This window comes from Choloepus didactylus, chromosome 2 (assembly GCF_015220235.1).
Source record: "Choloepus didactylus isolate mChoDid1 chromosome 2, mChoDid1.pri, whole genome shotgun sequence".
Classification (NCBI taxonomy): domain Eukaryota; kingdom Metazoa; phylum Chordata; class Mammalia; order Pilosa; family Megalonychidae; genus Choloepus; species Choloepus didactylus.
Window position 1 is genome coordinate 64466204 of NC_051308.1, and position 25717 is coordinate 64491920.

The 25717-nt window shown below is 34.6% G+C and overlaps 1 long non-coding RNA gene across 1 annotated transcript; it reads right to left on the reverse strand.

Moving 5' to 3' along the window:
- On the reverse strand, positions 1-23061 carry LOC119526193. Its single transcript, XR_005215141.1, has 3 exons — positions 22926-23061; positions 7967-8140; positions 1-139 (listed from the first exon to the last, which is right to left on the reverse strand). It is a non-coding gene; the product is annotated as an uncharacterized LOC119526193 (long non-coding RNA).
- Positions 23062-25717: the final 2656 nt, after the last annotated feature.

The following is a 25717-nucleotide window of genomic DNA, read 5'->3' on the forward strand; positions in this document are numbered from 1 at the left end:
TCTGTACATGTAATTTTGGTCTGTTCATTTGGAAGACTGTAGCCAGGATTGCACACAATATTTATGAATTCATTCTCTAAATATGTGTAGCTTTCATTTGAAGCACGTCCATTTTCAATAGAGTAGAAATAGCATTGTCCTAAAAACAATAAAAAAGAAAAATGAAAAATGTAACACACAGAATTTTGCTCAAGATAATAAATAATAATAATAATAATAATAAATAATGAAATTGGAAATTTTATGTTGTATGTATGTTAGTGTAATAAATTTAAAAAAACACAGGCCTTTACAATGCAGTGAACCCTAATGTAAACTATGGGTACAGTTAATAGCGTAGTTACAATACTATTCTTCATGAGTTGCAACAAAGGCTCCACACTAATGCAGAATGTTAATCATAGTAACGCTGGGTGTTAGCCAGGATTTATGGGAACTCTGTAAATTCTGCATGATTTTTCTGTAAACTGACAACTTCTTTAATAAAAACATATGAAACAATTCCCTTTACAATGTTTAAATGAGAATGCATACCCATCCAAATTCTGTGCTATTCCCTCACCATCTTTCAATGATGTGCACATGTATAATTTTAAAGATACTGACTTACGGCGGCATGGTACTGCTGGTGACCATCCTTCTTTTGTGCATGCAATGTAACCACCGTTGTGTCATTTAGGAGTCAAAAAATTCTGATCACAGTAGTAATAGTAATATTTTCCTATATATACTGGAAAGTATGGTCTATAATAGCCTTCATTATATAGATATCCATGTTTTATATGTGGAAAATCACAGGGTTTCACTTGGAATACAAAAATACAAACAGAAATATTTTACCATAATAAGCATTCAAATTGGATTTTTATTTTTTTCATTGCTGAATTATACTCTTTGTACCATAATTGCACCCCTTGCATTAGGGACTCAAGACAAGGAAATTTATCAAATTCTTACCACTGATGTACCTGGAGGGGTCATTGCTAAAGAAAATGAAGTTATACCTTTTGGGTCACATGAGGCATAAACTTGTGTGAGGACCGTCCAACAAGAAAACTGCACAGACCTATTTAATGTATTTTCCTTGAGTACATGTATCTCCAGCCAGCCCTGGTTGATAAGTCAACATCCTGATGAGGGATGAAGATGCAGATTTTACCCCTCAGCCAACCTGACTTCTGCCTTCTTTCTTTTTAGTCACCTTTCATGAAAGGGATTCTTTCCTTTCAAGCCCAACTCAGATTTAGGGGAGAGGAAAAGGAGAGACAGAGTGAGAGAGAGAAGAGGGAGGAAGGGAGAGACATATTAATAGCCTTAGTTTATTTTTCTAGTCTTGTAGACAATTTAAGAAATATAGAGAAGCAAAAAAAACTCCTTTGATTACATTACAGAGAAAAAAATTCTTATTTGTGTCTTGCACATATTCGTCCAGGCCAATCTTCCTTTCCTAATTCTTTAACCAACAAAAGTGGACCAGGAGAACCTAAGATGGCAGCTAGGTGAGACAGGGCAAAAAAACACCTCCATGAAAAATACAGGATAAAAACCCGACAGTGACCCAGAACACCACTTCCACCATAGCACAAGCCAGACAAGGTCTGCTAAATCCACAGGTAAAGTGCATTTGGTGAAACCAGGAGTCTGCATTCTGAAATGAGTGAGTAAGCCAGCTGAAAGTCCAGCGGCCGCACTGCAGTGTGCGGAAACAGTGGGCTGGCATTTGGAGATGGATTAGTTCTTTAAAAAAAAAAAAGAAAGCCCGGGAGCAGCTGCAGATATGATGGAGAGAGCTGTGCATTGAAGCACGGTGGGAGCGGGCTGGGCTAACACCTCGGTGTCTGGCATGGAGGATACCCCTTCCCACACCCACTGCTGATTGTCTCGAGACCAGGGGAGCAGAGGGGAGCGAAAAGGAGAAAAAAAACGCATTCCTTGCAGCCATTCCCTCAGCGGGCAAGGGACGCTCCTGCCCGGGGCCAGACCCACAGCCCAGAGCCATGCCAAGAAACCCAGTGCAACAGGGAGTCTTTCCCACAGCACTAAACACATGCCACAATATTGGCCATGGACAGTGGCCTTTAGTGCACCCACAGATGATTGTTCCGTAGCTGGGAGAGTGGAGCTGTGTGAAAAGGGGGAAGTTAACCTGTCCCATTCAACCATCTTTGAAGCGGGCTGGGAATGCCCCTGCATGGCCTGGTGACCTAGGGCTTCCCTGGAGGCTGGCGCACACTTGTGACATGGCACAGCCCTCCCTCAGCAGAGGACCTGGAAGAGCACAGCTGGGAAGGGGGACCCACTTGGAAACCCCAGGGACCCTAGGTGAAAAACAAGGAGTTCTGGCTCAGGGCAGAGCCAATCTGTGGAAAGACTGAAATGAAGCCTTAGGCTCCTGCAACAGCCTTAAATCTCCAGGAACACCTTGGAGGTTTGATTATTAAAGCTGCCCTGCCTCCCTAACCACTAAGACACATGCCCCACATTCAGGGCAGACAGTACCAACAACACACCCAAACTTGGTGCACCAATTGGACCCCACAAGAATCAGACCCCCACACACCACAAAGACAAATTTGGGGAGAACTGACTTGAGGGGAATAGGTGACTCACAGACACCATCTGCTGGTTAGTTAGAGAAAGTGTATGCCACCAAGCTGCAGTTCTGATAAATTAGGGATCAAGTAAAGCAAATGCCAAGAGGCCAAAAATAACAGAAAATCTTAAAGCATATTGTAAAACCAGACGATATGGAGAACTCAAACCCAAACACGCAAATTAAAAGATCAGAAGTCACACAGTATTTGGCAAAATTAATCAAGGAACTACAGACAAGCAACAAGAGCATTGCATAGGATATAAAGGACATGAAGAAGAGTATGGCACAGGATATAAAGGACATAAAGAAGACCCTAGAGGAGCACAAAGAAGAAATTGCAAGAGTAAATAAAAAATAGAAGATCTTGTGGAAATAAAAGAAACTGTAGGTCAAATTAAAAAGACTCTGGATACTCATAATACAAGATTAGAGGAAGCTGAAGAACAAGTTAGCCTCCTTGAGGACCACAGAACAGAAAATGAAAGAACAAAAGAAAGAATGGAGAAAAAATTTGAAATGGATCTCAGGGATATGATAGATAAATAAAATGTCCTAGTTTAAGACTCATTGGTGTCCCAGAAGGGGAAGAGAAGGGTAAAGGTCTAGAAAGAATATTCAAAGACATTGTTGGGGACAACCTCCCAAACCTTCTACACAATATAAAAACACAAAGCATAAATGCCCAGCCAACTCCAAATAGAGTAAATCCAAATAAACCCACTCCAAGACATATTCTGATCAGACTGTCAAATACTGAAGAAAAGCAGTAAGTTCTGAAAGCAGCAAGAGAAAAGCAATTCACTGCATACAAAGGAAACAACATAAGACTAAGTAGTGACTACTCAGCAGCTACCATGGAGGCGAGAAGGCAGTGGCATGACATATTTAAAATTCTGAGAGAGAAAAATTTCCAAGCAAGAATACTTTATCCAGCAAAACTCTCCTTCAAATTTGAGGGAGAGCTTAAATTTTTCACAGACAAACAAATGCTGAGAGATTTTCCTAATAAAAGACCTGCCCTACTTCAGATACTAAAGGGAGCACTACCAACAGAGAAACAAAGAAAGGAGGGAGAGATATAGAGAATTTAAACAGACATATGCAGAACTTTACATCCCAGGACACCAGGACACACATTCTTCTCTAGTGATCATGGAACTTTCTTCAGAATGGACCATATGCTGGGACATAAAAACAAGCCTCAATAAATTTAAAAAAAAAAATGAATTTATTCAAAGCACATTCTCTGACCACAATGGAATTCAAATAGAAGTCAATAACCATTAGAGACTTGGAGAAATCACAAACACCTGGAGGATAAAAATGAGGGGGAAATGAAAACATTCCTGGATAATCAAAAGCTGAGGGTCTTCACCACCAGTAGATCAGTCCTATAAGAAAAGCTAAAGGGAATTGAGAAGGTTGAAAGGAAGGGACATGAAACAATTGACTGAAACTACATGAAGAAATAAAGATTATCAGTAAAGATCACATGGTAAATATAAATACCAATACTACCGCATTTTTTATTTGTAACTCCACTATTTACTTCCTGCAGTATCTAAAATACATAAACTGTAATGATTAATCAGTGATTTTGGACTCAATGTAAAATATGTAATTTTTGAGAAGAACTACATAAAGGTGGGGGAATGAGGGAGTAAAGGAACATAGTTTATGTGTCCTATTGAAGTTAAGTTGGTATGAAAGAAAAACAAGATTAACAAAGAAAAACAAGATTGTTATAGATTTAAGATATTAAATTTAAGCCTCATGCTAAACATAAAGAAAGTATCAGAGAATATGACCACAGAGATGAAAAGTAGAGTATCAGTTATGAGAAGTGGGGGAAGGGGCAATGGGGAGTTAAGAAATGAGTGTAGGGTTTCTGTTTGGGGTGAAGGGAAACTTCTAGAAATGGATGGTGGGAAGGTGATAGCATTGCAACATTCTAAATGTGATTAATCCCACTAATGGAATGCTAGGGAGGGGGTGGAATGGGAAGATTTAGGCTGCCTATATGTTTCCACAATTAAAAAAAAAAAATGACAGTCTAAATAGATGACAATTAAATGCCAAGGATGATCCTGAATGGAATCTGAGGATGGAGGAGGGGAGGCTGAAAGGGACACAGATGGGACATAAGGGAAAAAAAAGGAAATATACAATGTAAGCTTTGTATCAATGTTGAATTTATTGAACTTCTTAGCTGTGCTTAATGGGACAAGAATATTCTTGTGCATGGGAAAAGTATATGTGAATTATAGTGTTTGTTCGTTCAGAGGTGTGTGCAGCTTGCTCTCATATGTTCAGAGGACAGAGCAATAGATGATGGATGATAGTTAGGGAGGGAGGGAGGGAAGGAAAGAAAGAAATGGTGATGTGACAGGATGTTAAAGGTGGTGGACTGGGGTAACAAGGGAGGGGGGTCGGGGTACGCTGGAGTTCTATGTATGGGGTTTCTACTGTTTTTGCAACTGTTCCTGTAAGTTTGAATTTATTTCAAAATAAAATTTCTTAAATAAAAAAAGTGGACTAGGAATATTTCTTAATAACTAAATAATTAAGTTTATGGGGAACTGCTTACTGACTTCTAATTGTAGCTGGTGAATGAAATGCTTTCTAATGTGTCTTACATAATATTTATTTTCATGTGGTACCATATAATCATACTTTTTAAAATTATTCTAACATTTGAAATAGTTTTGACTGAAATGTTTAGGTGATATATTGTCTATTGACAGGTTTATATCTCATTTTTTCAGAAATTTTGCACTTTTCTTGGGATGTTTTAGAGACACATTGATATTTTTAATTCCAGATTAGTATTATTTTTTCCATGAAACATGACACTTCTATTTCAAGAAGCCTCATGTAACAAGTTAAAAAAATATTCCAATGCACACACACAATTTTGCAGCAACTGCTCCTCATAATCTTCATCTTTCTGTCTTGCAATCACTGATGAGGTCTCTTTTTTGCCGCATTAGAAATTTTCTCAAGTAGTTTCTTCCAGTGTGTTATGAGGATGATACATTTTTCATTCTTGCTTATCCTAAATGTCTTTCTTTACCCAAGATGTGTAAATGATACCTTCTCTAGTTATAAAATCTTAGTCTACATCTCTACTGTCCATTTCTCTCATACTTGATACATTTTACCCACTTTTTTAGCTTCCAATATATTGCAGGTTAAAATGATCATCTGAATATCATTTCTTTTAAGTAAACTGCTAGTTATTTTTTTTTCCATTCCCACTTTTTGGTGATTTATAATATTTTCTTTTTACCTCCTGGTTTTGCAAATGCCCTAATGATATCTCAAGGCATACCAGTTAGTGATAGCAATAATTCCACCTTGCACAAGCTTGAGTTTTGGGGACTGTAAGAACTGATTCTGAAAAACTCAAATTGCCCATTATATTGTAGAGCATAGATTGATTGAGACTTAGTGGTCTGACCTCAGGACAAGTGTGTTTATATACTTCATTTTGATAATTCATAGAATATGAATGAAACAAAATAGCCTAATATCATTTCTTTCCAAAAGGTACAAAAAAGAGACATAATGAAAAGCATGTATCATTTTTATCACAGGCCTGTGCACCTTTACTATTCTCTCCCTTATTTGAGTATGAGTCTACCTTTAGCTCTTTTACAAGGTAGCTCCCTAAAGCAAATATAATGTAACACCTATGATCTGTTAGCTTTGAGATTGGCAGGGCTAAGAACAGCCTTCTTTCACCTGCTGTACTTCTATCAATGCAGGTTGTATTTTCTTTAGCAGTTATGGTGGTTCCATCATAATGTTGACTCAAACTGGTCTCAAAATTGATTAAAATATTGACTGATTTGAAAGATGTTGCTAATTAGCTTGTACTAGTACAGTAGATTTTTTTTTCAACCTATCACTGTTAAATTTCATCTTATTGGATTCAGTCCATTATATAACACTTTCTTTGATTGACAGATCTGTCGTATTGCAGATTCACTATTATCATCCCCTGTATCATTCCAGTTGTGTATTTGTACTGCATTTCTCCTAAACCATTAAACTCTTCAATGACAACAATGAGTAATAGGCTCAAGAATATAGTCTTTCATCTGTTCTTCAGACTGGGTTGTTTAATAAAATTGCAAACTATCTGATAAGCCATCTAACAAATCATTATCTCTATTGTGTTCCAGGAATTCCAAAAGTTCCCTCTGGCATAATATACTGAGGCCCAGTTATAATTGCACTGACTTATGCCCCTCACCTACCATTTTCCTAAACCAACCAAAAATTTATTAAATATTTTCCTTGTATTTCATATGTATATGGAAATAAGGTTCACAGTGATAATAGCTTTCTCTCTTATCAAATCATGCTTTTCATAATTTGTTCTGGTATTGTGCTTGGAGTTAACATTGAGTTCATTGGCCTATAATTTGATTCATTAAATTTTCTTTCATGGATATCCAGTTTAAATGTGGTACAGCTTTACAATGTCCTGTGATATAGACAGGAAAGGAGTATGATTGTAGAGACAGAAAAAATTTGGAAAATGGACAATGCAAGCATCCCCATAAATCTAATACTCTGTTGAACTGTATGGCATTTTGCTATATGTAAGGGTTTTTAAAAATTATGCAATTTCTTCAACACTCATTCCTCCAAAAAGTGGAGACTCATTCCCCTCCCTTTGATTGTGAGCTGGACGGAGTGACTCACTTTTAAAGAACAGATCTGGCTGAAGTGATAGTGTGTGTCTAGATCATAACAGATATTGAGGCTTCCTCCTCTGGAATCACTAGCTCTGGGAAAACTTAGTTGTCATTCAAGCAACCTGTGGAAAGATTCACGCGGCAAGGAACTGCGGCCTCCTGCCTAAAGCCATATGAGTGAGCCATCTTGGAAGTGGATCTCCCAGCCCAGTCAAGCCGCTAGATGTCTGCAGCCTGGGCCAACATTCTCACTGCAAACACAAAGGGGAGACTGACTCTGGACAACTCACCTAAATCACTCGCAAATTTGTGATCCATAGAAACTGTGAGATAAATAAAGTTTGTTGTTTTAAGCCACATGGTTTTTGGGGAAAATTTATTATATAGCAATAAATAACTAATACACATCTGCTAGATTGCACTATTCTTACACAATCTTATAATTCATATATTTGGGGAATTGTATTTTTAGAGAAATACATATTCACACACATGTGTTTTTGAGTGTTGAAACAAAAGAGTGTTTAGTATATAAAAATGAGTTTTTGATTTGAAAAGCAAAGAATAGCTACAAAGGCTCTATTTTTACATATGCAATAATAAGCATACTTTTGTATTTAAGGAAAGTTATTTCAGAATTAAAAAGTAGGAAAACGGAACTTACAAGCACATCTTGGAACAGGTACCCAGCCACTGCCAGTACATATTGCTGTATTTCCCTGGGTTGAAGGATAAAAGCCAGTTTTACAGTGGTAGGTGATTTTATCTTCACTTCTGTGTATAGTCCTTTCAGGTGTGAAGAAACCATTTGCAACATGAGGAGGATCACATGTTACTTCTGAAAAGAAACAGGATATACCCACTGAAAATAATCAAGTACATGAACATGAAGAAGTTCATGTCATTTGTTTGTCCTTAGTAGTACAGATATTGACATGAAAATCAGTACAGTCTCATATCCTTCCTGTTCTATCACTCATATGCTTCTCCTCTATTTGTTATCTGATAAATTATATCCTGTTGATTTCTTTCTCCAATGCCATCCACACATAATGATATTCCATATCTGTCAATCACCTCATAATATATCCCTTCACCTATCTCTTCGCCTCTCTACAACCTCCTTATTTCAGTAGCTGCCATAAGATCTGTTTACAAACAGTTGAGTTTTCTTCCTTCCAGACACGTGGTCAAATTGCCCACCTCTTTGAATTGGACATGGCCATCTGAAGAAAATATGAATTAATATGTATCACTTTAGTAAAGAAGTTTAAAAGTCATTGTGTGAAACTCTATATTCTCCTGTCCACAGAGCAGTTAGAAGGAAGCACACAGAGAGATGATGTTTTAGAATTAGAGTCTTAGAATTAAATTCATGACCAGAGTACCCATTTGAACTACATTGGAAATGAAGCAAAAACAAAAATTAAACTGTGATTTATTAGGCTATGGAGATTTGGGGGAATCTTTTTTATTTTTTTACTGTAACTCTTAATAACTGAGTCCAGAGATTAGAAAAGCTTTTCTGTAAAGGGCCAGATAGAAGATCTCCCATACACAACTCAACTCTGTTTTTGTCATGTGAATACATACACAATCAACATGCAAACAAATAGGCATGGGTGTGTTCCATTAAAACTTTACAAACAAAGAAAAGACAACAGCTTTGATTTAATGAGAGCTACAGTTTGACACCCCCTAACCTAGGACATCATAATTAACAAAGTTCATTAAAAACATACCATGCCTCCACCTTTTGTCTATTTGCGTAATGGTGCTATGAACATTGGTACACAAATATCTGTTCAAGTCCCTGCTTTCAATTCTTTGGAGTGTACATTAAGAAGTGGGATTCCCATGTCATAAGGTAATTATATGTTCAACTTTCTGAGGAGTCAACAAACTCATTACACCATTTATAATCCCACCAACAATGTATAAGAACCCAAATTTCTCCACATCATCATCAACATTTGTGGGCATAAAGTGGTATAGCACAATATTGGGAGCAAATTAATGTCTCTGAATTGTATACTTGAAAGTGGCTAAAATGGGAAATTTTCAGTTGCATGTGTGTTATTAAAATAAAACTTAAAACATACTATGCCTCTTAAGTATTGTTGTAGAAAAGTCACATAACCGTCTATATTGGTGCCATACTGTGTAAGTTTTGGTAGTTCACGTTTATTTCTAATAGGATATTATCTCTATACTGGTAATAAGTTTATTAAAAATAATATGTGGATATCTAAACACAGCTTTTAATTAAAATATATTTTCAGTGTTTGATGCTAAGAATTAATTGGCTCTAACCTCAAATGAGCTTTAAATCTGTTCATCTGTATTTTGTCTTTTTAATCATTTCATTCTGCTATGCCTATTATCTTTCATATACCCATTTCAGTCCAGTAGTATATCTTTACTAAGATTTTACTCCATGTTATACCCAAGTTTTACAACAGCTGTTGAAGTCCAAAGCTATGAGATATAAATAAGAAGGGCTTAAATAAGAGACTGGCAAACTGATATTGGGAAAATTTTGCTAAGGTAATGAGGAATAGAATGACTTATGCTGATCACTCTCAAGCTCTGGACATAAATACTTTTTGTCTTAGCTTTCAGGGCTGCTGCATCAATTATCACAGACTGGTTAGTTTAACAACAGAAATTTATTGTCTCACAGTTTGGAAAGCTAGAAGTCCAAAATCAATATACCAGCAGGCCACACCCTTTGCAATATCTATGGCTTTCTGGTGGTGACTTGAAGGCAACCCTTGGCACTCTTTGGCTAGTAGATGCATCTCAACTTCTGACACATGGAATATCTGTCTCCTTTTCTGGCTTCTACTAATTGGCTGAATCCAAGTTTTCTCTGTTTTTAAGGGCATCATTCATATGAATTAAGTTCCCTCCCTGATTCTATTTGGCCTCATCTTCATAGGGTCTTTGGAGAGCCTATTTATAAAGGATCCCACACCCAGAGGACTGTGGGTTAACACTTGAACATGTCCAGTAGGTTACATGATTCAATGTCTACCATCTTGACAACGACAATTCCCTATTTGTGTATTCTCCATTTAAATAAAAGATACTATTAAAATTTTACCAAGGATGTGTACCTCTGTTCAAATCAATGGCATTTGAGACCATCCAAATGTGTGGAGCCATAGATTTTCTTCTATTAAAAATGGCGACTAGTCATTTGAAGGAAAAATAATAACTCAAGGTTATCACTATCTGATTTGAATCAATAGAAAAATTAGTCTGTACAGGCAAAAGATAGATTGGATGAAAAGTGACTTCAACTTAGCAGGTTCTGTATCTTTCATTATTCCTGTAAATGATAAGCTGTTAGAGACCATTCTACGTTGGACACAGAAACCAAAGTTTTGGTAGTTCACCCTCAATTGACAAGTATAATTGACAGGTAAAATTGTACCTTGACAACTACAATTCATTTTATAAATGAAAGAAAGTTTAAGTACTTTACATTTGATTATTATATTTAATTTATGTTTTATCATTAGTTACAAAAATTCTTATAAATTTTTAAGCAAAAAAGTGATTTTTGAGTTACATGATTTCAGAGAAAATCAGTCACATAAATTTGGAATTCATCATATGTCAGTAGGTAGACCCTTGCGTGTAGTAGGAAAAGAAACAGAAACATTTGTGATGCATTAGATGAAGTATAGAGATTGGAAATTCTTTATTAATTAGCAACTTCCCTATATCCAGTAGGTGCAAAATTTTTTTTTTCAAACGAAGCATGTTTTAAAAGAGGGTATGTGTTCACCTAATTTGGGGTGAATCTTTTTATATATCTACTTGTAATAAACTTTCTTGCAAAAGAGATTGCCCTTTCCCAGTTCCTTTGCTTGGCTTTTCCTGCCCCAAATAAAGCAGGACTCTAAAAAACAGGCTTGAATTTTTAAGTTGGTGTGAACTTGTAACTGAGAAATGGTAAAAAAATATAAAAGAAAGAAAGAAAGAAAGAAAATCTATTGTAAAAGTATACTGGTATGTGAGTGTGAGTGAAACATTCAAGATAACAAGTATGGGACTTGTAATGTTTCTAGGAAAACAGAGAGATTTCCCATTGTGAAAACAAATATGCACTAAGTAGGAGGTATGACTGGACAGCTGTGACATGAAAAATAGTTAGAATAATCAGATGACTTAGATGAAGAGGACACACTACACTGAGACATAAGACCACATAAAACTGAGCACTTGAAGTCTTACTTTGAATGCACTGAAGGCTAGAATGAGAGTTTAATTCTCAATTTTACCTTCAACACAGAGGAAAGGCCTGATTTCATGTAAGTGTTTAATAAGTTATGATTGGATGATTGGGTTTAATAATTGGATGAAAAATTAACTATCTGATTATTTCGGAGGAACTGTGGAAGTGAAGCATTTGGTGGAGGGCACTGTCAGAGGCGGGGATGAATGCCTGCCTTTGTTTAGTGTCCATAAATACCACGAAGGAATACAGCGGGACCACATACCCTCGGCCTAACTCAGAGCTAATATGGGTTGTTATTGTCTGGTTTTTAATATCTTTCTTAAAATATTTTGTTAACAGTGCCTGAAAGTGAAGTTTGTTCAGGAGGAAATGTTCTTATAGAAGCTGTTTTGGGATCGAGCTAATTTTATTTTTTTTTTAATTTTAAATTCATCTCCAAAATTAACTCTAGTTTTCCTAGGAGGATAACTGAAGTAAGATTTATACATGTAATTATGAATCATGTGGTTTGATGTTCAGAAGGACTCTCAAGGTGTCGACTCCTCTTCCCCCCACAGTACAGCAGCGTCTCTGGAAGTCGCCCTCTCGGAAGCTCACTCGAACAGCGGTGGAACTTGCTGGACCCTGCGGAGCCCACACTACACGCCTACTCTGTCCTTTTCACGAATGGTTGCAAACATCTCAGACAGTAATTGCCATGCTACAGCTGTATCTTCTTGGTATTCTTCTTAAAGTATTTCTTAAACCCACCAACTGACTTTATTCTCACTTCTAGGCCATGATCATTTGAAACCATCTCTTTTAACAGTGGCTTGCTAGCAACACCATATTCTGGATATAATTTTTGGAAGGCAAAGAACACAGTTGAGATTAACTCTGTCTCTGAATAAAATCCTTCCTTCCATTATGAAAACCTAGAGAGTTAGATTTTTCTTTTTCCAACACCTACATATTTGTTGATTCATGTTAGACCCATAATTAATTAAAATCTCCACTTTCTTTCATTTAATGCCATTGTCAATTGAAGGTTTCTTCATCTGATATTACTAGAATTTACTTTTTAAAGCTAAAAGAAGGGCTATAGAGGAGGCAATATAATTATTTGAGAATTGGGTGTGCCTGGAATTAGGGGCCTATTATAGTTTTGGCTCTGCTCTAGAGGTGCTTTTAGATAACCAACCAACAACTTAATAAGCTACTGAAACTTTCTGGTCCTCTTTCTTTCTATCTTCAGAGCAAGGGGCTTCTAACAATTAATCTCAAAATTGATCTTCGAGATATAAAATTCGATGCTTTATTTTTCAGAGATATTATCTTTAGCCTTGAAGAGTAGATTCCTATTAAAATTAATCCTCTGGTTCAGAGACAAAAAATAAACTATGTATTTAAAAACCTATAAGAATTAATATGATTGATATAATATATTACAAATGGGATAGAAAAGAAAGATGACATTCCTTTACATGAAGGACTTGGACTCCATCCAAATTCAGTGCATACAGCATCTCCTCTTTCACTGTGTTCAAAAACCATTTAACATTGATATTTGAAGTCACTCATTCTAGTTACAAACACTTTTATGAGCTATAGCAATTCCAATTTTAATCTGTAACTTACAGGAAATGTCTAATAATAGTAAATTCCAAAATTTTAATAATGAGCTAAAGGACTGTGACCAAGACATAGGCCTATGAAAACACAATTTTTTTTCCACTAGGTAATAAACCAGCCACATAAAATAAAAGTTCTGTTTTGATTTGCATGCTTCATAAATGATTTATCTATTGCTCTTACCATTCATTGCTGTAGGAAGTTAAATTTTGTTTAAAATTATGTTGCCAATTTTTATTTGGTTTGGGGGATCAGTTAGTCCTCTTAAAATAAATGGTGGCCAGTAACATTCTTTACACAGAAAATTCAATATATATATATATAAACATATAGACTTACTGTGATAAGTATTTTCACTAAGTAAGGTTAAAAATCATATATTTTCTACTTAACTATAACAGAGAAATTATTGATTGAACACTTTGTGGAGGAAATTAATTAAATCATTTTCATTACACCTCTGAAAAGTAACTGACCTGCTTTTATGACTTTGACATTACCTTCTCTCAAATCTGCTTCTCTGATATTATGGCAACAAACTACTTTCCCTAGTCCTGGTCTCCTGCCTTTCTAATCCATCCTTGCATAACTTAAGACTTTCACCATGTTGCTTCATTGCTCCACTTAAATCTTTCAATGATTCTCATATCAATGTGAGCAAAATCCAAATTCTTCAGTGTGGTGCATATAGAAACTCAGAACCTTATACCAGCCTATCCCTTACCCATCACTCTCTTCTCCCCGACCTGCATCCTACACTGGGGTCTGCAGGAACAATGAACAAGTATCAGCAGAGCTCCATGTTCATTGAAGCCTTAGTGCCCTTACAGTGATTCCCCTCCGTATCTTCAATCTAAGAAATTCCCAGTTTTCTTTTAAGACTTACCTTAGTCATTTAAGTCATACATCAAGATATATTATCATTTAAGACATATTATCAAAACAACTCATGGCCTTTAAGACATACCGTAGTCAGCTGTCAAAAAGTTTTCATTAACCACAGCTATCTACTGGTAAGAATGGAAGCCCCTTCTTCATGCCTCCAGAGTATACAATATTTGCTATGCTGAGTATAAATATTAATTTATCATTATTGACTCAAAGAATGAGTTTTGCTCAAAGGGGCTCTTAAAAAGATGTCTGCCTGTCTCTGCAGATAGATTAGACTAAGGAATTGGTAAGAATTTGAAGATTTTGTATAATGTTAAACAATAAACAGGGGACAAATTTCTGCCATAGTGACATTAAAATGAAGTATGGGTCTAAGATAAATACTTTGAGTGTAATATTTCATTACAAAAGTCAACATCATCAGATTGTTCATGATGCACAAGTCAACGGTATTCAACTAAAGAAATCTTGGGTTACACTTTACTACAGATTTGACATTTTGAAGCAAAGCTCTATTTAGTGGCTTCAATTCTGCTCAGCAAGTAATTATAATAACTTTACAGTGCAAATATAACCAAAGGCGACTTCTTAGGAGAGTTATTCAAACACAGAATGCCATAATAACTTTACAGTGCAAATATAACCAAAGGCGACTTCTTAGGAGAGTTATTCAAACACAGAATGCCATCATGATACATCAGTGGAAAGAGTTAATAAATGTTCAGCCTTTTAAAATTTTTAAAAATCTACTCTGGAAGCCAGTATTACAAAATTACAACTTGAAACACAAATGCTTGACATCTACTGCAGCATATAAGAGCAAACCACAGCGTAATGATGGTTAAGAGTTTGGACTTTGTTAGTAGATAACATAGATTTGAATTTTATCTCTACCGTTTATGCCTTCATAACCTAAGAGGGTATACAATTTAACTGTTTTCAACCTCAAATCTTTCAGATATAAAAGAGATATGATGAAAATACATAAATCTTAGAGTTGTTTTGAAAGAAAAACTCTGAGGAGACAAAGACTTTACTGTTCCTTAGAACTGCAAAGGACAAGTTCACATGCTCATTGGCTGGACAGATCAAGGAAGCAGCTTTGTGGAGCCGTGGAAGTAGCACCTGGTGCCCTGCCTGCTCCCATGCCCTGCGCTGTTCGGAGCCAGTCTACACTCCTATCGTGGGTCCCTGGCCTTGTTCTTCTGGGAAAGTATGACCTGGGAAATTATTTTACAGCATGCCACTCCCTCCCAGAATTTGCCCTCTAGGCAAAAGAGCTTGAGAAACCAATAAAAGCAATGTTAGAAACTTTAGAGGCAAATATCTGGGGCAAAGATTACCTCCTTTAAACAACTGGAAGAGGATCTGTCTCGTGGGAAATGGAGGGACCATTCAAACTCCTGTAAACAAGGAACTCCAAAGCAACTAAGCACAAGCCCACAAAACACATCCAGAAAAGACAGGGAAGACACTGTAGTTTGCATTTACCTTGGATGGACTTTCCCGATAGGATGGCTGAAATTCAAGAAAATCGCTCTCATATCTGTAGCTTATTATGATATCAAGAAAGAGACACCTCAGGGAATGAATCCCAGAGTTAACACTTAAAAATATTAAGATGTAAAGTGGGCAACAAGATTACAAGACAAACAAAGAAATACAAAATGATGGCCCATCCAAAAGAAGAGGAGAAACACCCAGAAAATGGCAATGAAGAATACCAGAATGTGAGCATCCCAAACAAAGATTTTTTAAAAAAGATCTTCAATATGCTCAAAGAGATAAAGGAAAATACAGAAAAAAAAGGAAAAACAAAACAAAACTATACAATTTCAGGAAAACAACAAATGAGCATTATGAGAATGAACAATATGAGAATCTTAGTAAAGTCATATAAATTTTAACAAGAAACCTAAGAGGAACACTGGAATTGAAGACCACAATAAATGAAATGAAAAATTCCCAGGAGTGTTGAAACAGCTGATTGGAGCTAGCAGAAGACAGTTTCAGCAAACTCAGAGACAAGACAACTGAAATGAAACAGGCTGAGCAGCAAAATGTAATAAGGATTATAAAAAGGGAAAATAGCCTAAGAGACTTCTGAGACAACATCAAGCATGCACATTATGTGAGTAACATAATGAAAGAAATGAAGAAAGAGAAAGGAGCAGAACAATCAAAGAAATAATGAGTCAGTCCTTCCTAAACTTAGCAAAAGCTGTGAATATGCAATCTGAGAAGCACACAGAACATCAAACAGGACGAATATGAAGAAAACATACCCTGCCCTATATTGATTAAAGTATCAAATGCAAAGGACAAGGAAGTATTTCTGAAAGCTGCAAGACAAAAATGTGTTATGTACAAGGGAGTCTCAATTAGATTGAGTGCCAATTTTTCATTAGAAACCATGGATGCAAGAAGGCAGAAAGAAAACAGGGATCAACAAAAAATTTTATATCTGGTGAGACATTCTTTTAAAAACAAGAGAGAGAGTAAACATTCCCAGGTAAACAAGGGATGAGGAATTTCTTCAGCACCTTACCTTCTCTACAAGCAAGGCTAAAGGACTGAAAGGAAAGGACACTAAAGAATGGTTCAAAGCAGCATAAAATTAAAGACCCCAGTAAAGGTAAACATTTGAGCCATTATAAATGCCTGTACCATTTAATTGTGATCTTTGGCATGTAGCTTTAGAATATAAATGAGTATAGACTGAGAAAGACAAAAATAGAGAAAACACAAAGAAATAAAATTAGAAATGAAAGGGGGGGCATTATTATTGACTGAAAGAAATAAAAATGATTATAAGAGGATACAATGAACAATGATTTGCCAACAAATTAGACAACCTAGATGAAATGGACAGATTCATAGAAACACATGAACAACCTCACTGACTCTAGAAGAAATACAACACCTCAACAGACTAATTGTAAGTAAAGAGATTGAATCAGTTATCAAAAACCTCCCAACAAAGAAAAGCCCAAGAAAAGATGGCTTCACGGGTGAATTCTACCAATCTTTCTAAGAAAAATTAATGCAATTCTGCCCAAACTCTTTCAAAATTTGAAGAGGATGGTACACTACCTAACTCTTCTATGAAGCCAACATAATCCTGATAGCAAAACCAGATAAGATACTACAGGAAAAGAAAATTACAAACCAAATTCTCTAATGAATATAGATACAAAAATCCTCAACAAAATACTAGCAAATCAAATCCAACAGTATATTAACAGTAGATGTCCACTGTAACCATATATTTTCAACACCAACTGCAGAACTTGTTGGAGCACCTAGGCAAGAAAAACAAATAAAAGTTATCCAAATCAGAAAGGTAGTAATAAAACCTTCCCTACTTGCGGATGACATGATCCTATATTTGTAGAATCCTGGAAAAGAAAACAACATAAAACAGCTACCTGAGCTAATAAATGAGTTCAGCAAAGGGGTGGGATAAAAGATCAACCTGCAAAAATCAATGGTGTTTCTATACAGTAGTAATGAACTGTCAAAAGAGGTAATCAAGTAAAAAATTTCATGTACAATGACAACTAAAAGAATCAAATATCTAGGAATAAATTTAAACAAGTATGTAAAACAACTTGTATACAGAAAACTATAAAACATTGCTGAAGAAATCAAAGAACTGAATAAATGGAAAGATATTCTGTATTAATGGATTGGAAGGCTAAATGTCATTAAGATGTCAGTTTTACCTAAATTAATCTATAGATTCAATGTGATGTCAATTAAAATTCCAACAACCTATTTTACAGAAATGGAAAAGCTAATTATCAAATTTATTTGGAGGGTTTAGGGGCCTCAAATAGCCAAAAACACCTTGCAAAAGAAGACTGACGTGGGCGGACTCATGCCTCCTGACTTTAAAGCATATTCTGGAGCCACAGTGGTCAAAACAGCATGAGAATGGCATTAAGATAGACATGTAAATCAATGGAATTGAATTGAGAGTTCAGAAATAGCCCCTCACATCTATGGATAATTGTTTATTGACAAGGCTCCCAAGTCCTCTCAACTAGGACGTAATAGTGTCTTCAATAAATGATGTTGGGAGAACTGGACAGCCAATAAGCAAAAGAATGAAAGGGAAACACTACCTCATACTATATAAAAATTAAATCAAAATGGATCAAAGACCTAAATATAATAACCTGTGCCACTAAAATCCTACAAGTAAATTTAGGGAAACAGATTCAAGATCTACTGATAAGTGGTACTGTCTTAGACTTTACAGCCAAAGCAAAAGCAATGAAAGAAAAAAAATAGGTTAACATGAAACCTCAAAATCAAATATTTCAGGGATTCAGAGATGTTTGTCACAAGAGTGAAAATATAACCAACTCAATGTGAGAAAATATTTGGAAACCACATATGTGATAAAGGTTTAATATCTGGTGCATGTAAAGAAATCTTTCAACTTAATCATGAAAAGACAGACAACCCAATTTTTAAAAATGGGCAAAAATCTTGGATAGACATTACCCCAAAGAAGATATATGGATGGCCAGAAAGCTCCTGAAAAGCTGTTCAATATCACCATAGCCATCAAAGAAATGCAAATCAAAAACAATAAAAAATATCATCTCACACCAACTAGAATGGTCACTATTAAGCAATCAGGAACCTACAAGTGTTGTAGAAGATGTGAACAAATGGAAACACATTCATTGTTGGTGGGAATGTAAAATGGTACAGTTGCTATGGAGGATGATTAGGTGGTTCCTTGGGAAGCTAAATATAGAGTTGCCTTATGACATGGCAATCCCACTACTTGGGATATATCTAGGAGATTTGAAAGCGGAGATGCAGTTATTTGCAAACTGATGTTCATAGTGACATTATTCAGAATTGCCAAAAGATGGGAACAACCCATGTGAATAAACTGATGAACAGACATACAAAATGTGGCATATACATACAATGGAATATTATTCAACAGTAAGAAAGAATGAAGTCCTAAAGCATGGGAAAGCATGGATGATCCTTGAGGACATTATGTTAATTGAAATAATTCAGACGCAAAATGGCAAATATTGCACCATCTCACTGGAATGAACTAATTATAATATGTAAACTCTTAGACATAAAATATAGAGTATAGGTAACCTGGATGTAGAATGAAGTTAAAGAATGGGGAGTGGCTGCTTAATATTGCAGAATGTTTAACTAGGTTGAACTTAAATATTTGGAAGTGGATAGAGGTGCCAGTAGCACATTATTGTGAAAATAATTAACAGTACTGAATGGTGTGTGAATGTGGTGGAAAGGGGAATTTTAGAGTATGTAAATCACCAGAAGGAACATTGGAGGTTAACACATGGGAATGTATGACACAAGAAATTTGTGGTGGACAATGACTATGGTTAACTGCACAAATATAAAAATGCTCCTTCATGAACTAGAACACATGTATGACAGTATTACAATGATTTAATTATAGAGGTGTATACAGAAAAAATGTACTGCTTGCAAGCTATGGACTATAGTTAACAGTAAAATTTTAATATTCTTTCAAAAATAAAATTGTACCACACCAGTACTATGGGCCAATAATAGGGAAGGATAAGGGGCATGGGATATTTTTGATTTTCTTTTTTATATTTATTTAGTTCTGTGACTAATAAAAATGTTTTATAACTGATCATGTTAATGAATATACAACTATGTGATGACACTGTGAGCCACTGATTGTATATTTCAGATGGTTTGTGTGGTGTGTGAAAATATCACAGTAAAATTACATTTAAATAAATAAATAAATAAATGGAAGGGATTCCAAGCTCATGGATTTGGAGACTAAATAATGTTAAGATGTCAACTCTTCTCAAAGCAATTTACAGATATAGTGAAATCCTAATCAAAATTCCAACAATTTCCTTTGTTGATATGGAAAAGCCATTCATAAAATATATGGAAGGGTAAGGGTTCCTGAATAGGCACAGCCATCTTGGAAAAGAGGAATGAATTGAAGACTCACACTTCCAATCCTAAAACTTAATATGAACAACAATTTCAGAACAGCATGTTACTGGAAAAAGGAAAGACATATAGTATGATAGAATTTAATTGAGAGCTCAGAAATCATTCCCCACATACGTGGCCAACTGATTTTTGCCCAAGGGAAAGGCAACTCAATTGGGAATTAATAATCTCTTCAACAAATCATGATGGGAAAACTGGATCATCATGTGACAAAAAGAAAAAAACTTGAAGGAGGGCCCCCTGCCTCACACCTAATACAAAAATCACTCAAAATGGACTAAAGACCTAAATATAAGTGCCATAACTATCAAAGTCCTAGAAGAAAACATCAGGTAGCAACTTGAGGCCCTTGTGGTAGGAATGGTTTCTCAGACTTTGCATCAAAACTGAAGCAGCAAAATAAAAAATAGATAAATGGGACCTCATCAAATTTTTAAACACCTTTGTGTTTCAAAGGACTTTATCATGAAATTAAAACTTCAACTTACAAAAGGGAAAATTTTTGGAAACCAGATATCTGATAAGGGTTTCGAACCCAGAATATATATAAAAAATCCTTCAACTTAGTCACTAAAAGATAACTCAATGGGCAGAAGAGTTAGATAAGCAGGGCTCCAAAGAAGATCCACAGATGGACAGAGAGCACCTGAAAAGATGCTCAACATCACTAGCCATCAAAGAAATGTAAATCAAAACCACAATGATATACCATTTCATGGCACTCAATTTAAAAAATGATACCACACTAATGCAATATGTCAATAATAGATCACACTACTGGATCAAAAATGACTTTTATTTTTCACTGAGTGATCTTGTTCTAAACTCTTGCATTTTGTGTGATTTCCCTGCTTAAAACCTCCCAGTGTTTCTCATTGTACTAGGAGTAAAATTCATAATATCTATTGAGCTTATACAGCCCTAAATAAAATAATTTAATACCCCAGCTTTTAATATGAGTCAGAGTATCTTCCTAGTTTTTCATCAAACAATAGGTGTCTTTTAATGCACCAAGCCTATTGCGTGGATCTGGCCTTTCCTTTTCAGATCTTAACCTTAAAGTCAAAAGCTGGAGAGGACTTCCAAAACCATCCTTCATGAAATGTTCCTTCCCTTCCTTGAATTCTCATAATTTTTATACTATCATGTACATCATTCAAAACTTTTATTTTCTCTTTATTTTTGTCATTTACGTATTTTTAATGTGTCCCTCTTGGCATTATATCTGTGAATTAAGAGACACTGACTCTCATAGACCACTGTATCTCCAACAACTTGGGAGGAGTTGGCAGATAAAATATTCACAGTAAATATTTTTTAGAATAATTAATGGTAATTTGTTTTCACCACTAGAGTGTGAAGAAGTAGCGTCTTTGACTGTGCTTTAGGTATCTTACTACCTAGGTTCACAAACTCCTCATGCCAATTAAACCTCTGTTTTGTACCACGTAAAAGCATAGGACAATCTAATAGACTTCTTGCTCAAATGTGTTCCTATTTTTCTATTGTTTCCTAAGAAAGAATTTCAATGTTCCAAATAATACAAAGTAAACTTAAATTTCTGAATTAGAATCTTCATACAATCAGGATATTATCATTAATTTTTATTAAACTATTTTTCATAAATATAGCATTTAGCAATAAAAACAATGATCAAATAAGTTTGTATTCGCATATATGATGCTGTAAATGTGATATAGGAAATTGAACTTTCTGTGAAATTTAATTTTACTTTTACATGATTTTGTATCATTTCACTATAAACACTAAATAGATATTCCTTAAATATGGAAGAATCTTTTAAAAGATTTTCACTGTGTTCTTGTCTTTATTTTCAATTATTGCCTATATTTAAATCATATCCTAAGTTAATGAATAATCATACTTTAGTTTACTAAACAAAGTGTTAAATTTATATATTTTGCTTAAGTATTCCACTTGTATTAATGATTTAGAGCTGGGAAAAATTTATAAGGAAGAACACCAAGCTATGTGATGAGGTCATTTATAGAATTACATGATGTGTAAATTCTTTAGAAATATTTCCATGATTAAAATCACATAGAAAAATGGAATATCTGTGGAAGAGCATAAGAGTGGTTCAGTCCAAGTGGGCATTTAATATATAATAACTTGGATATGAGAGCATTGATTTTTTTAATCACAGGCTTTTAAAAAATATATAGTGAAGTATTATTATTTTAGTAATAGAAATCATATGCATTTACATTTGCTTCAATGTTTGTCAAGGAACTGAGTAAAGTAGCTAAAATTTATTGTCATTGCATTGTAAATTGACTATATATTCTACTTTTTGTTAAAAGAGATACTCCTTTTTTCATACTTCTAGTTTTGCTTTAATATTTAATTGATAAAGATGACAATAAATTTTAATAGATTTTTAATGTATCATTGGCACAATAAACCATACAAGTTTAAAATACTCAATTTGATATTTTGACATATAAATCCATGAAGGTCACAATGAAGATAAAGGAACCATCCGTACTCCCAGGACTTTCTTTATAATAGAAATAAGACTTCCATAAAAGTTTGACTCCAGAATTGAGCTTTTAACATGAAATATTTTCTAGATTTTATTAGAATATTTACATGTATCCATAAAAGGAATTGGATGGCTTTTCCTATGTTGGAACTGGAAAATAAAGAAAACATAGCTTATTTTCCCCTTATGTAAATAAGAGATAATTTTCCCATGAAGATATACTTTATTAGAATCTCACAATGCAAAATATTTCTACAAGTTGATTCAGCCAAAACTACAGACACAGGAAAGTAGATATGACATAAAGCTACATTTAAAAGAGAAGCTGAGTTTTCAAATCTGTTTTCAACTTACCTTTTCCCTCAGCAGAGGAGACCCACAAGCTGAGAATGGCATTGATTAGGAGCAACATATTAGATATTCCTGAAGGTATATAAATTCATATATTCCAGTTCCACTATTTGGAAGCAAATGCTTCAGTAGCAGTTATCAAGTGTGAGTCTGAATTTAAGTGCATGAAAATCAGCTAGTTAATTAATGTCATTTAGTAAACATCAAGGTACAAAGAGTTTTGCGATAACATGCTTTAGTTCCTGTAAGTGGTTTCATAATAATTTGCTGGAATTCATCACTGGCTAAGCACATGTACAACTTCTGTGGGAATGGGAAAGGACTGACTATAAAAGTAGTATCAAATGCTCAGTTTTAAACAAAACATTCTTGAAAATAGGTGAGGTCCTTTCTCAACCAATGGATTAATATCAAATAACTGGGAGTCCATGTCAATGATAACTTTCTTTGTCCTTTAGTTACTGTCATCCAACTTCAATAAATTGATATCTCTGCAAACTAATAAGTATATTTGGAACTTAGCCAAATAACTATATATTCATGGGCTTAGGAACACAATCTGATTTTTAAAAACTCATATTAGTGAATGTGTTTGAGACTGTATCTATTTTAGTGCTCAATTTATTCTGATTCATACATTGATTTCTCTTCTTTTGGGGGAATATCACTGAAGCCTTATGTTTATATGTACTGGCTTCTCCCATTAAACGGTTTATTCTTTATTTTCTTTCCATGTATGTATAATTTATGCTCAATTATATTTGTCATGCCTAAAAATATAATCCTTCCCTTTGAAGGAATGGCTAACTAACAGATAATTAAAATTGGAAATTCAATATTACTATAAAAGTGGAAAAAAAAATTGGTGACCAATTATACATGCATTAACAAGTCAATGCATGTATAATTATGTATTTATTTATTTAATCATTTGTTTATGTGCTATAAACATAATAATTTTAAGGATTAAATAAATTTAAAAATTATATATAAATAGATATACATATATACAACTTCTGCAATAACAGAATAGTTTATATCATGCTCACCCTTCTACAAATAATAATTATAAATCCAACATGAAATATAAAACTTAACAGCTTGAGTGAGCATAAGCAAGCAGAAATTAGCTGTTCCACTCTTGAAAGAATGAAATCAAACTGTGAGACCCTTATTTATCCAGTTTTTCAACTGATAAGGCTTAAGTGAAAAGCAGGAATCTTATCTCAATGGGCAAAGCAGTTCTGAATCTTGGGCTGGCAGAACATTTGCAAATTAGAAAGGAAATGCATGAAGAAAGGGAGGTCCCTTAGTGACGCCACAAAATATGTGTCTATCAGCTCCCTTTCAATTATTTATTGTCTGTTCACTGAGAATGTTTGATGTGAAAACTCTAAGCAGATCATTTGAAAAGAAAATTATTGTAAGGCTGAAAAAAGTGAAAAATGCAACTGAATGTCCAGTATGGAGAGAAGGAGATTGGAGCTCAAAGCCAGTATACACTGGCAAATTCATCACCTGTTCTACTAAAGTAGAGAACAGATGTTTTAGATGTAATTGGCAAGTCACAGAAGTTGACTATGAATTATTCACTTGGACTAGGGTAAACTGAAATAGGCCTACCCTAACAAAACAGAAAGAGAAAACATTAATAGAATAATACAATTCTACCAGGAATATTACTTCCTTCTAGAAGAAAAATCAATATTTTTCAGATGAATAGATCAAAGTCTATAATCTCTACAATATATTATTCATGTAACAATAACTTTTAAAATATAACTGAAAACTATAAGCAAGCAAGAAATTGTAAAATGTAACCTTCAAAGCTGGAAACAGGATACAATGGAAGCTCCTATTCTCACAAAGGAACAATTTGTAAATGTAGGGTGTGCAAACATATGTAAATGTAAAGTTTGCTCATCATCTCCTAGCTCCTGAAGAAAACAGGAAAACAGAAAATAATTAAATTACTGAAGTTCTTCAAACCTGTTACATGACATGTAAGTGTAAAGTTTGCACCTCTCACAAATGCCACGTGGCTCCTGAAGAAAACAGGAAAACAGAAAATAACTAAATTGATTCCCTTTGTCTCTCATGGGTTTAGCCAAATAAAAAATCATTGGGAGATTGCTCCAATTCTCCTAGATATAGATAGCCTTTTGTCTATCACTCTTGTTGCATGCTAATTGAATGATTAGTTCTCTTTGTCTCTGAACCTGGGTATAAAACCCAATTAAAAAGACACTCAGAGAGACAGACTTGGGATAATTTTACTTGTTTTCCTGTTGGTTTAAATTAAACCAGCTTTTCCTCTTCAACTGGGTTTGGTGTAACTTGTATTAGCCACGCTGAGCAACAGACCCATATTTGAGAAGTGCCCCTTCTTCATTCACAATGTATAATAAAATCTTGCTAGGCATGCAAAGAAGCAGAAAATATGACCTGTATTCAAGAGAAAAAAATCTATCAGTAGAAACAGATCCAAAGACAACCAAATGAAAAATAAGCAGGCAAAACATATACTTAAAATATAGGAGAAAAACTATTGGGAATTTAGAGGAAATACATATAAAATTTATGAAGAGATGTATAATTTGATAAAGGAATGAAACTTAAATCCTACAACTGGAAATAGAACATCTGATTGTTATATATAACTGTGGAGAAAATTCACAATGAACAATGCAAAAAAAGTAATCAATGGGCTTTAGAATAATTTAATAGGCATTCTCCAAAATGAAACATAGAAAAATATGATTGAAAGAATTAATAAAGTCTTAACAACTTTTGAA